This window comes from Sciurus carolinensis, chromosome 2, assembly GCF_902686445.1.
Source record: "Sciurus carolinensis chromosome 2, mSciCar1.2, whole genome shotgun sequence".
NCBI classification, from domain to species: Eukaryota; Metazoa; Chordata; class Mammalia; order Rodentia; family Sciuridae; genus Sciurus; species Sciurus carolinensis.
The window spans coordinates 121,555,097-121,566,086 of NC_062214.1; the positions used below are offsets into that span (position 1 = coordinate 121,555,097).

General features: G+C 32.8%; 1 pseudogene; it reads right to left on the reverse strand.

The window, feature by feature from the left end:
* Positions 1-614: 614 nt before the first annotated feature.
* Positions 615-1,546, reverse strand: LOC124977537 (olfactory receptor 4K3-like; annotated as a pseudogene).
* Positions 1,547-10,990: the final 9,444 nt, after the last annotated feature.

The following is a 10,990-nucleotide window of genomic DNA, read 5'->3' on the forward strand; positions in this document are numbered from 1 at the left end:
AATCACTAAATTTCAGTATTTGAGAATGACATAACATGTGGAAATAGCATTAGTTTTCAATTTTTTATTTTAACTTGTATGGAGTTAATGAATTTTACATAGGAGTAACGTCCATTGTTTCTCCTTATGTTATTTATCACTTTTATTCATCCTGTATTCTTTTACTCTATTAATATTTGCTAAAGATTTTATGTCAAGAAAAAATAATAATTTGTATTCTGACAAAACATAAATGAAAGTTAAAAGAGGAGGTCAATATTAAGAAGAAAAATTTTCAAATAAGGTTAGGAGAAAATTCAAGAGAAGTTCTTTTAGATACAAACAACTGAAATGAATGCATGTTTTTATGAAATATATTTTAGATTATTTTTTAACAATTTATAGTAAAACTGAGTAAATATATTTCTCAGATTGTTAGATTTGTATTTTAGTAGTAATTTCTTAGTGTTCTATAGGCTAGCTACTAAATATTAAATTTTGTTATATTTTATTAACCCTGTTTCTATATCTGGACACAGGAACACTAAGGGCCTCTAATTTCAACCTATTTTACAAGGCCTGTATATTATCAATTTGAAGTGTTCATGAAATTTCCAGGCACTAATCATTTCATTTCATTTGGAATCCATGTAGTAACTTCTAAATCTCTTCATAGCACTATTCATCTCTTTATTTCTCAGTGTATAAATGGCTGGATTGAGGAGAGGTGTAAAAACAGAATAAAACACAGCAAGAAATTTGTCCAACCAGGTGATGTTGAGTGACCACACATAAATGAACATACAGGGCACAAAAAAATCACCACCACTGTGACGTGGGCACTGCAGGTGGACAGGGCTTTAGATGCACCAGTTCTAGAGCTCTGGCGAACAGTGAGAAGAATATATGTGTAGGATATCAGCAAGAGGATAAAGCGGGTTACAACCATAACACCACTATCAGCATTCACTAATATTCCCAAGTCAGAAGAGTCCATGCAGGCCAGATTGATCACCAGTGGTATGTCACAGAAGAAGCTGTCTATTTCCCTGGGGCCACAGAAAGGCAGCTGCACAATCACAGACATTTGACTCATGGCATGCACAAAGCCTGAGGTCCAGGACGTCAACACCAGTCCAAAGCACTTTGACAGGCTCATAATGGTGGAGTAGTGGAGTGGCTTTCAGATGGCCACATAGCGGTCATAGGCCATGACCACCAGTATTACCATCTCACCCTCTCCAACAAAATGCACAAAGAGGATCTGGCACATGCAGCCTGCAAAAGAAATGGTCCTACTGTCCTTCAAAAAGTCAGCAATCATCTTAGGAGTGGTGACTGAGGAAAGCCACAAATCAATGAAGGACAAGTTGGCCAGAAAGAAGTACATGGGGGAATGGAGGTGAGGGTCAGTGATGATTAAGGTCACAATGACAACATTTCCAGATACAATGATCATGTAAAGTATCAAAAATATCATGAAGAGTAAGACCTGCATACTCCATGAGTGGCCAAGTCCCAGAAGCACAAATTCTGACACTGTGGACTGATTTCCTCCATCCATTTTATTCAATGTCTCCTGTGAAATGACCTGGAAAGGACAGGTAATCAGTTAGTGGGATGAGAAAGGGACATTGATTTTTAGAATTTAGCGTTCCCAATGAAATTTAGGGACTATGCCTGCAGTTAAGGAGAAATCTTGGTCACATATGCATGATATTATCCATAAAAGATAATCTAAATGATGTCTAGGAATGGGTTTTCCAAGAAACAGAGACTGAGATGGTACTGTTTTCTAATGCCTGGTTGAGAGAGTCAAGAAAATAGGACAGTGAGGGGAAAGTCTGGGAAAAGAGTGTAATGCCACCTGGGCACTGGCTTCTGTCCACTCTGCTAGTTAAAGGAACCTGGAGAGGGCAGCAACCATCACACAAAGAACAAAAATTAGGTCACAGATTTAGAAGATGATGGTTAAGTGATATTGATATCTAGTGCAAATGACATGATATGACATTATAGTTTCTCTGTATCACTGTAATGATTGCTTTAATCCTCAGTCTTCAATTCAACTCATAAACTAAACTTTTAAGTTGTCATTCCAAAATACATGTTGGCTTGAAATACAAAATAAAAAAAAAAATATGTGTTGACACAACCTTTATGAGAGAAGCTGAATAGAAGGGTATGTAATAAATCCCTTTACATGAATTATTTGGTTGTAAAAGTAGACCCATAGTTTACCATTAATTAAAATCCAAAATATAGTGGAATTCATTTAGTATAATAAATTAAAGAAAATAGTGTAGAGTTCTGTAGAAAGTTGAAGGCAACTGTGACTCAGATGCTGACTTCATGAACTCTGGCTTATCATTACTAAATCATTCAGGCTTATCATTAGTAAATATTTGCCTTCAATTTATGACTGGATTTTAGGAATTGCTTAGGCTTTGAAATGTCGCAATCTCTGACCATCAGAGATACCAATGTGTTCTAACTATGCTTTCTCAGACCATAAATTACATACATGTGTAAGCTTATTAGTGATAAGTGAACATGTGATTTATCCTCCTGTGATAAATAGTTCATCTCCAAATAAAATAATCATGTTGCTTAAAATTATTCATAAGTAAATTGACCACACTTCCAATGCCTCATAGTGGAAAGATAATTGTTTATTTCCTTCCTCCTTCATTATTTCTCTCTTGGCATTGTTTCAGTTTTGCAGTTTTTATCTTCTATTCTTTGAAATTGGAGAGAAGGTGAACAATGAGAACCACTATTTCACCATGAGAACTGGTTTTCCTTTCCCTTTCACTGGGAATTCAGTGGCTTAGCTTAAGGATTAAGGATGGAAAAAGAAAATTTTCCTACACACATTATTGTAAGTAGTTAACAGATACACTTACTGTGAGAAAGGAGACATGTGACAATAGTTTCACAACTTACAAATGAACATACCTTATATAATAGAAAAAATTTAGCCAATTTCTAAAAAAAAAAATCCTGATTTATGAGCACTGAAAAACTTGAACAATCTGACCTATGTTTTGAATCTTAACTTCTTATTAACATAAACAACTTCTAGATTAATGTTTAAAGCAGTAATTCTGTACTGTCAGTAGGATAAGCAGTGCTTTGAGTCTGCTTGAAAAAGGATACTGATAAACAGATGATGATGTACATTCCTAAGAAACAATTTACCAATTAAAAAAATCACACTTCCTTTCCATCAGTTTTGAAATTTGTTAATATTTTCATAATATTAGTAAGCTTTTCTCAAGTCAAAAGCAAAGAGGGCATTCTTGAAACAGATACAAAGAAATATTTTGAGAATTACCTTTAAAAAGAGCATCAGAGAGACATGACTTACTGAACACAATTTTTTACCGTGGATCACATTCTCTTTTAGTCATTTGTTCTGATGGTGTCTGAGATAACATCCAAATGAGGGGGAGACCAAATCTGTGGATGTGCTTTCCCTCAGCCTGACATAATATAGTCACCACTGGAAGTGGTCCCTCGGTGAAATGACTTATTACATGCTTATAATAGAAGAACCATGGAAATAATTTTCTTCAGATATCCATAGGGAATTCTTTGTTAAGAGTGATATCAACTATTGGCTACTGTGGAAATTAGAGCAAGAAGACAAATAGCCTCACATAAATCAACTCAAGGTTAAAAATTAGTGTTCGTTTTTTAAGTTAAATTAATTTAATAATTTTAATTTTAATTAATTAATTAATTTAATTAACACTGTCAGACAAGTACTGCATGTTCTGTTTCATATTTTGAAACCAAAACAAATTGACCTGAATATAGAATAGTAATTAACAGAGGTTTAGAAAGATGTGTGTGTGAGGGATCAAGGAGGTTGGTTGCATCTGATCAAACCAAACTTATGCATATATCGAAACATAAAACTGAACCTCCTTAATACATAACAATGTTAAAATTAAAAAGTTAAAGAAAAAATATAAATATTGTTCATATTAATGAGATAATATGATTTTAGGATACATATATAAATCATTTAATGTTTAAGTTAGGCTAAACATATCTATCTCCTCAAATATTTGTCATTTTTCATGGTAAAAACTTTCAAAATACATTTTTCTACCTTTTAAAAATACATAGTAGGGCTGAGATGTAAATCAATTATAAAGTACTTGCCTAGCATGTATGAAGCCCTGGGTTCAATCACCAGTATTAGGGAAAGAAAAAGAGTAAAAATATACAGTATATATTTGCTATCTATACTTATTATACCGTGTGAAAGTGCATGGCAACTTCTTACTCCTCTCATACAACCAGATGGTTTCATTGCTGAGATCTACCAAACATTTAAAGAAGAAATAGTATCAATTCTTCTGAAATAACTGAAGATTTGAAGAGGAGAAAAATTTTCCAAATAAATTCTATACATTCTTGTATATATAGAAGACCCAAGAGACTGCACCAGAATTCTAGAACTGATAAGTGATTTCAGAGAAGTAGCAGAAAACAATATCAACATAAAAAAATGGGTTTTCTATACTCCAATAAATGAATCTACTGAGAAAGAAAGAAAAATAATCCCATTCACAATAACTTCAAAAACTTGAAAAAATGAATGTATTTGAATAAAAATTTAATAAATATTGGCATTTGTACATAAACATGAAAAGATCAACACAATCAAGAGAGTGAACTTGTGTCACATTCTACAAAATTCCGTTCCCCCTCAATAACCCTTCTTTCCAGGCCCTCTTTCCAAGCTCCTTCCCTAGAAAACTATTCATTTTTCTTTTATTATTATTTGTTCATTTTCATATTCTGGAATTTTATACAAATGAAATCAAGTAGGATGTTCTCTGTTTTTTTAATCAGATTTTTTTTCACCACTAAGCTATTTATTTTGATATTTTTTATGATGTGTGTCTTCCTTTTTATCAGTAAGTAGTTTTTCATTGTATGTATATAACCACAATTTGGTTATTGATTCATCTGGGGAACGTTTTAAGCTATTACAAATAAAGTTTTAGGCTATTACAAATAAATCTGCTATGCACATTCATGTTCAAATCTCTGTGTGAACTTGACAACTTTTAAATTTATTGAGACTTGTTTTATGGTCCCGAACGTATTCTGATTTGATTAATGTTCTGTGTGTAATTTTAAAAAGAAAGATTAGTCTGATATGTTAAGTCAATGTGTTTCGTAAATGTAAATTATATCAAACTGTTTCAGAGTTCTTGTCTAGTGTATCTGTCTTTGATTTAAACTCCCCCTTTTTGGTCTATTTCTTTTGTCAAATATTGAAAGGGTCAAATATTGAAATCTTTGATTAAAAATTTTTATTGAAACATAAAATGTGCTTTATATTTACTGAATATGATGATTTTAATTTTGGCACTGGGGATTGAACCCAGGGATGCTCTACCATTGAAATAAATCCCCAGCCCTTTTAATTTTTTTTTCTTTTCAGACAGGGTTTTACTAAGCCGTTCAGTCCAGGTTTGAACTAGCCATCCTCCTGCCTCAACTTCCTGCTGGGATTATAGGCATATATCACCACACCCAACTCCATATGATCTTTTGATATATGCATACACTCTAATGTCAAAATCAGGGTAAATATGTACATCACCTCAAATTCATCATTTCTTTATGGTGAAAACATTCAACATTCTTTATTCCAGCTTTTTATTTGAAATATGTAATATATTATCACTGTTATAGTCACCCTACTATAAAATAGAACATGATGATTTATTTCTCATATTTAATCATAGCTAGGTACTCATTGACCAACTTTTCCCCATCCTTCCCTACCTCCTAATCCTCCAGACTGTTGTACCCATTCTTCTATTCTCAACTTCTATGACATCAACTTCTTAGATTCCACAGAAGGAGATAAAATGGTATTTGTTATTCTGTGGTTGCATATTTTAATTTTCCTAATGACCTCGTCTTCCATTCCGATTGTTGCAGATGATAGGATTCTATCTGTTGTGGTTGTAAAATCTTCCACTGTGATTGCGTGCTATACTTTATTTTTTCAGCAGCTTAATTATACTTAGGTTGTTTCCATTTCTTGGCTATTTTGAATAGTGCTGCAATGAACATGGGGGTACAGAGATATCTTCAACCTACTCCATTAATTCATCGGAATATATACTCATCAGTGCAATTGTTGGATCATTACCTAGTTCTCTCTGGTTTTTGGAGGAAGCACCATACTATTTTCATGATTGATGTACTAATTTATATTCCCACTAATAGTGTACACTGAATCCCTTTTCTCCAAATCCTTGCTAGCCAATTTAGTCTTTTTAATGATAATCATACTTCATTATGGTCTTGATTTATACTTCTCTAATTACTAGTGAGGTTGAGCATTTTTTAATAATCCTGTTGATCATCTCTGTCTTCTTTGAGACATGTCTATTTAATTTTACTATATTAAATTAAAAAGATGATGATGATGATTACCATTATCATTATTGTTATTTATTATTGAGGTTTCTTTTGGTCCTTATACATTCTGGATATTAACCTCTGTCATATGTATAGTTTGTGTGTATGTGTATATATATATATATAACCATTCTTTAGGTTATCTCTTTGTTCTCTTTGTTGATTGTTTCCTTTGTTATTCAGATGATATTTAGATTGAGATAGTTCCATTTTTCTATTTTCTTTTGTATCCTTTTTTAATTTTTTAAAAAAATGCCCTTGCCCTTTTCAATATCCTGAAATATTTCTCCTCTTTTATTGTAGTAGTTTTATAATTTGGGGTCTTATATTTAAGTCTTTAATTGACTTTGACTTGATTTTTGCAGCTGTTGAAACATAGGGGTCTAGTTTTATTTTTCTGTATGTGGACATAAATTTTTTATACCAATGATTATGGAAGAGACTTTTCCCACTGCATGTTCTTAGCACTTTTGTCAGAGATCAGTTAGCTGTAGATGCATGGTTGAATTTCTGGGCTCCTCTATCTTTCTCCATTGGTCTATATATCTGTTTGTATGCCACTGCTATACTGTTGTAAGTATATAGCTTCATAGTAGTTGAAGCCAGGTAGTGTCATATCTCCTACCATGTTTTTATTTTGATTTACTATTCCCTCAATACTGCTTTGATTATTATTTTTGTTTGTTTCTATATTATTTTAAGAATTTTCTTCTAGTTCTCTGAAGAATGTCTGGTATTTTGATAGGATCTGGTTGCATCTATCAATTAGCTTGTATTGATATTTTAGCAATATTAATTCTTCATGAGCATGGTATATTTTTCCATTTATTTGTGTCCTCTTCAACTTTTTCCAACAATGTTTTATAGTTCACAGTATACAAAGCCTCTATCTCCTTGATTAAATTTATTGCTAAGTATTTTTAATGCTAATACAAATGAGATAGTCTTCTTTATTTTTGTATAGTTCCTGGTTGGTATACAGAAACAGTATTGATTTTATGTACTTATATTGTACCCTACAATTTTATTGGATGTGTTTATTAGTTCTAATGGATTTTTAGCGTAGTCTCTAGGATATTTGGAAACTACACATCTGAAAAGGGATTAATATTTGAAATGCTTAAAGAATTCAAAGAACTCAGTAGCAGATAAACAGGTAAATCTATCAAAAATATTGAAAGGGATTGGTAAATAACTTTTCTAATATTTGCAAGATTCTAGGTTTGATCCTGAGCATTATTTAAAAAAAATTGGTGAAGGAATAAATTTGACATTTATCTAAAAAAAATACAAAAGGCCAAACATTTATAAAAAAATGCTTTCTATCACTGATCATCAGGGTAATACAAATTAAACAGAGTTGGTTATCAACTTATATCTAAAAGAATGGCTATTACCAAAGGACTATAGATTTCAAGTGTTGGTGAGAATGGAGGAAAAGGAACACTTGTGCCTTGTTATGGAGATTAAAGTGGGGTTTCTTCAAAGAGAATACAAATAGAATTAACATAGCATCCATCAATGTCTGGGTCTATATTCAAAATAAATAACATCAAAATATGGAAGTCATATTTGCATTCTTGCTTTATTGTGAGTTGTATTTAGTTATACATGACAGTAGAAAGCATTTTGAATCATTGTATACAAATGGAATACAACTTTCCATTTCTCTGGTTGCACACAGTGTAGTCACACCATTCATGTAATCATTCATGTACATAGGATAATGATGTTATTCTCACTCCAAAACTCCATGCCTGCTCCCACCACTTCCCTCATCCCTCCACACAATCCAAAGTTCCTGCATTTTTCCTTTACCTATGCCCCACCCCCACTATGTATCAGAGAAGACATTTGTCACTTCGTTTGGGGGGTTGGCTTACTTCACTTATCATGAAATTCTCCAACTCCATCCATTTACCTGCAAATGCCATAATTTTATTATTCTTTATGACTGGGTAATATTCTATTGTATATATATACCACAGTTTCTTTATCCATTTATCTACTGAAGGGCATTTTGGGTGGCTCCACAATCTAGTTATTATGAATTGATCTGCTATAAACATTGATGTGGCTGTGTCAATGTAGTAGGCTGATTTTAAGTCCTTTGGGTATAAACCTAGGAGTGGGATAGCTGGGTCAAATGGTGGGTCCATTCCAAGTTTTCTGAGGAAATTCCATACTACTTTCCAGAGTGACTTTCCAGTGCATCAGTTTGCAATCCCACCAGCAATATATTAGTGTGCTTTTTTCCCCACATCCTCCCCAACACTGGTTATTGCTTATATTCTTGATAATAGCCATTCAAATTTGAGTGAGATAAAATCTTAGGGTAATTTTGGTTTGCTTTTCTCTAATTGATAGAGATGTTCAACATTTTTTCATATATTTGTTGATCAATTGTATATCTTCTGTGACGAGTCTGTCCAGTTCCTTAGCCTATTTATTGATTTTGTTACTTGTATTATTGGTGTTAAGTTTTTTGAGGTCTTTCTTAATTCTGGAGATTAGTGTTCTATCTGAAGTGCGTGTGGTAAAGATTTTCTCCCATTCTGTAGGCGCTCTCTTCACATTATTGTTTCCTTTGCTGAGAAAAATATTTTTAGTGTGAATCCATCCCATTAATTGATTCTTGTTTTTATTTCTTGCACTTTGGGTGTCTTGTTAAGGAAATCTGGTCCTTCCTACTTTGGGCCTAATTTTTCTTCTAGTTGGTGCAGGGTCTCTGGTTTAATTTCAAGGTCCTTGATCAATATTGAGTTGAGTTTTGGGTAGGGTGAGAGATAGGGGTTGAATTTCATTTTGCTGCATATAGATTTCCAGTTTCTCCCAGAACCATTTGTTGAACAGACTATCTTTTCTTCATTGTATGTTTTGGGCACCTTTGTCTAGTACTGTATTTTTGTGGGTTTTCTGTGTCCTTTATTCTGTGCCATTGGTCTACCTGTCTATTTTGGTGCCAATATCATGCCATTTTTGTTACTATTGCTCTGTAGTATAGTTCAAGTTCTGGTATTGTGATACCTCCTGCTTCACTCTTCCTGCTCAGGATTGCATTGACCATTCTGGGTCTCTTATTCTTCTAGATGAATTTCATGATTACTTTCTCTATTTCTATGAGGTGTGTCATTGGGATTTTAATAGGAATTTCATTGAATCTGTGTAGTGCCTTTGGTAGAATGGCCATTTTGACAATATTAATTCTGCTTATCCAAGAACATAGGAAATCTTTCCATCTTCTAAAGTTTTTGTTAATTTTTTTCTTTAGTGTTCTGTAGTTTTTATTGTAGAGGTCTTTCACCTCTTTTGTTAGGTTGATTCCCAAACATTTTATTTTGTTTTTTTGAGTCTATTGTTAATGGAGTGGTTTTCCTAATTTCTCTTTCAGAGGATTCATCAATTATGAGTAGAAATGCATTAGATTTATGCACTGATTTTATATCCTGCTACTTTGCTGAATTCATTTATTAGTTTTAGAAACTTTCTGGTGATTTTTTTTTGAATCTTCTAAATACAGAATCATGTCATCAGCAAGTAGCAATAGTTTGAGTTCTTTTTCTATTCATATCCTTTTAATTTCTTTGGTCTGTCTAATTGCTCTGACTAGAATTTCAAAGACTATGTTGAATAGACATGGTGAAATAGGGCATCCCTCTCTTGTTCCAGTTTTTAGAGGGAATGCTTTCAATTTTTTTTTCCATTTAGAATGATGTTGGCCTTAGGCTTAGCATAGATAGCCTTTTGAATGTTCAGGTATGTTCCTACTATCCCTAGTTTTTCTAGTGTTTTAAGTATGAAGGGGCGCTGTATTTTATCAAATGGTTTTTCTGCATCTATTGAAATGATCATATGATTCTTAACTTTAAGTCTATTAATGTGATGAATTACATTTATTAATTTCTGCATGTTGAATCAACCTTGTATTCCTGGGTTGAACCTCACTTGATCATGGAGGACTATTTCTTTAATATTTTTTGTATGCAATTTGCCAGTGTTTTGTTAAGGATTTTTGCATCTATGTTCATGAGGGATATCTGAAGTTTTCTTTGATGTGTCTTTGTCTGGTTTTGGTATCAGGGTGATACTAGCTTCATAGAATGAGTTTAAAAGGCTTCCCTCCTCTTCTATTTCATGGAATACTTTTAGAAGTATTGGTATTAGTTCTTCTTTTAAGGTCTTGTAGAACTCAGCTGAGAATCCATTTGGTTGTGGGCTTTTCTTGGTCGGTAGGCTTTTGTAATTTCTTCTACTTCATTGCTTGAAATTGATCTGTTTAAATTGTGCATGTCCTCCTAATTCAGTTGGGGTGGATCATATGTCTCTAGAAATCTGTCAATGTCTTCACGATTTTCTATTTTGTTGGAGTATAGATTTTCAAAATAGCTTCTAATTATGTTTTCTACTTCAATAATGTCTGTTGTGATATTTCCTTTTTCTCACAAATTTTAGAAATTTGAGTTTTCCCTCTCCTTCTCTTTGTTAGTGTGGTTAAGGGTATCAATTTTGCTTATTTTTTCAAAGAACCAACTTTTTATTTTGTCAATCTTTT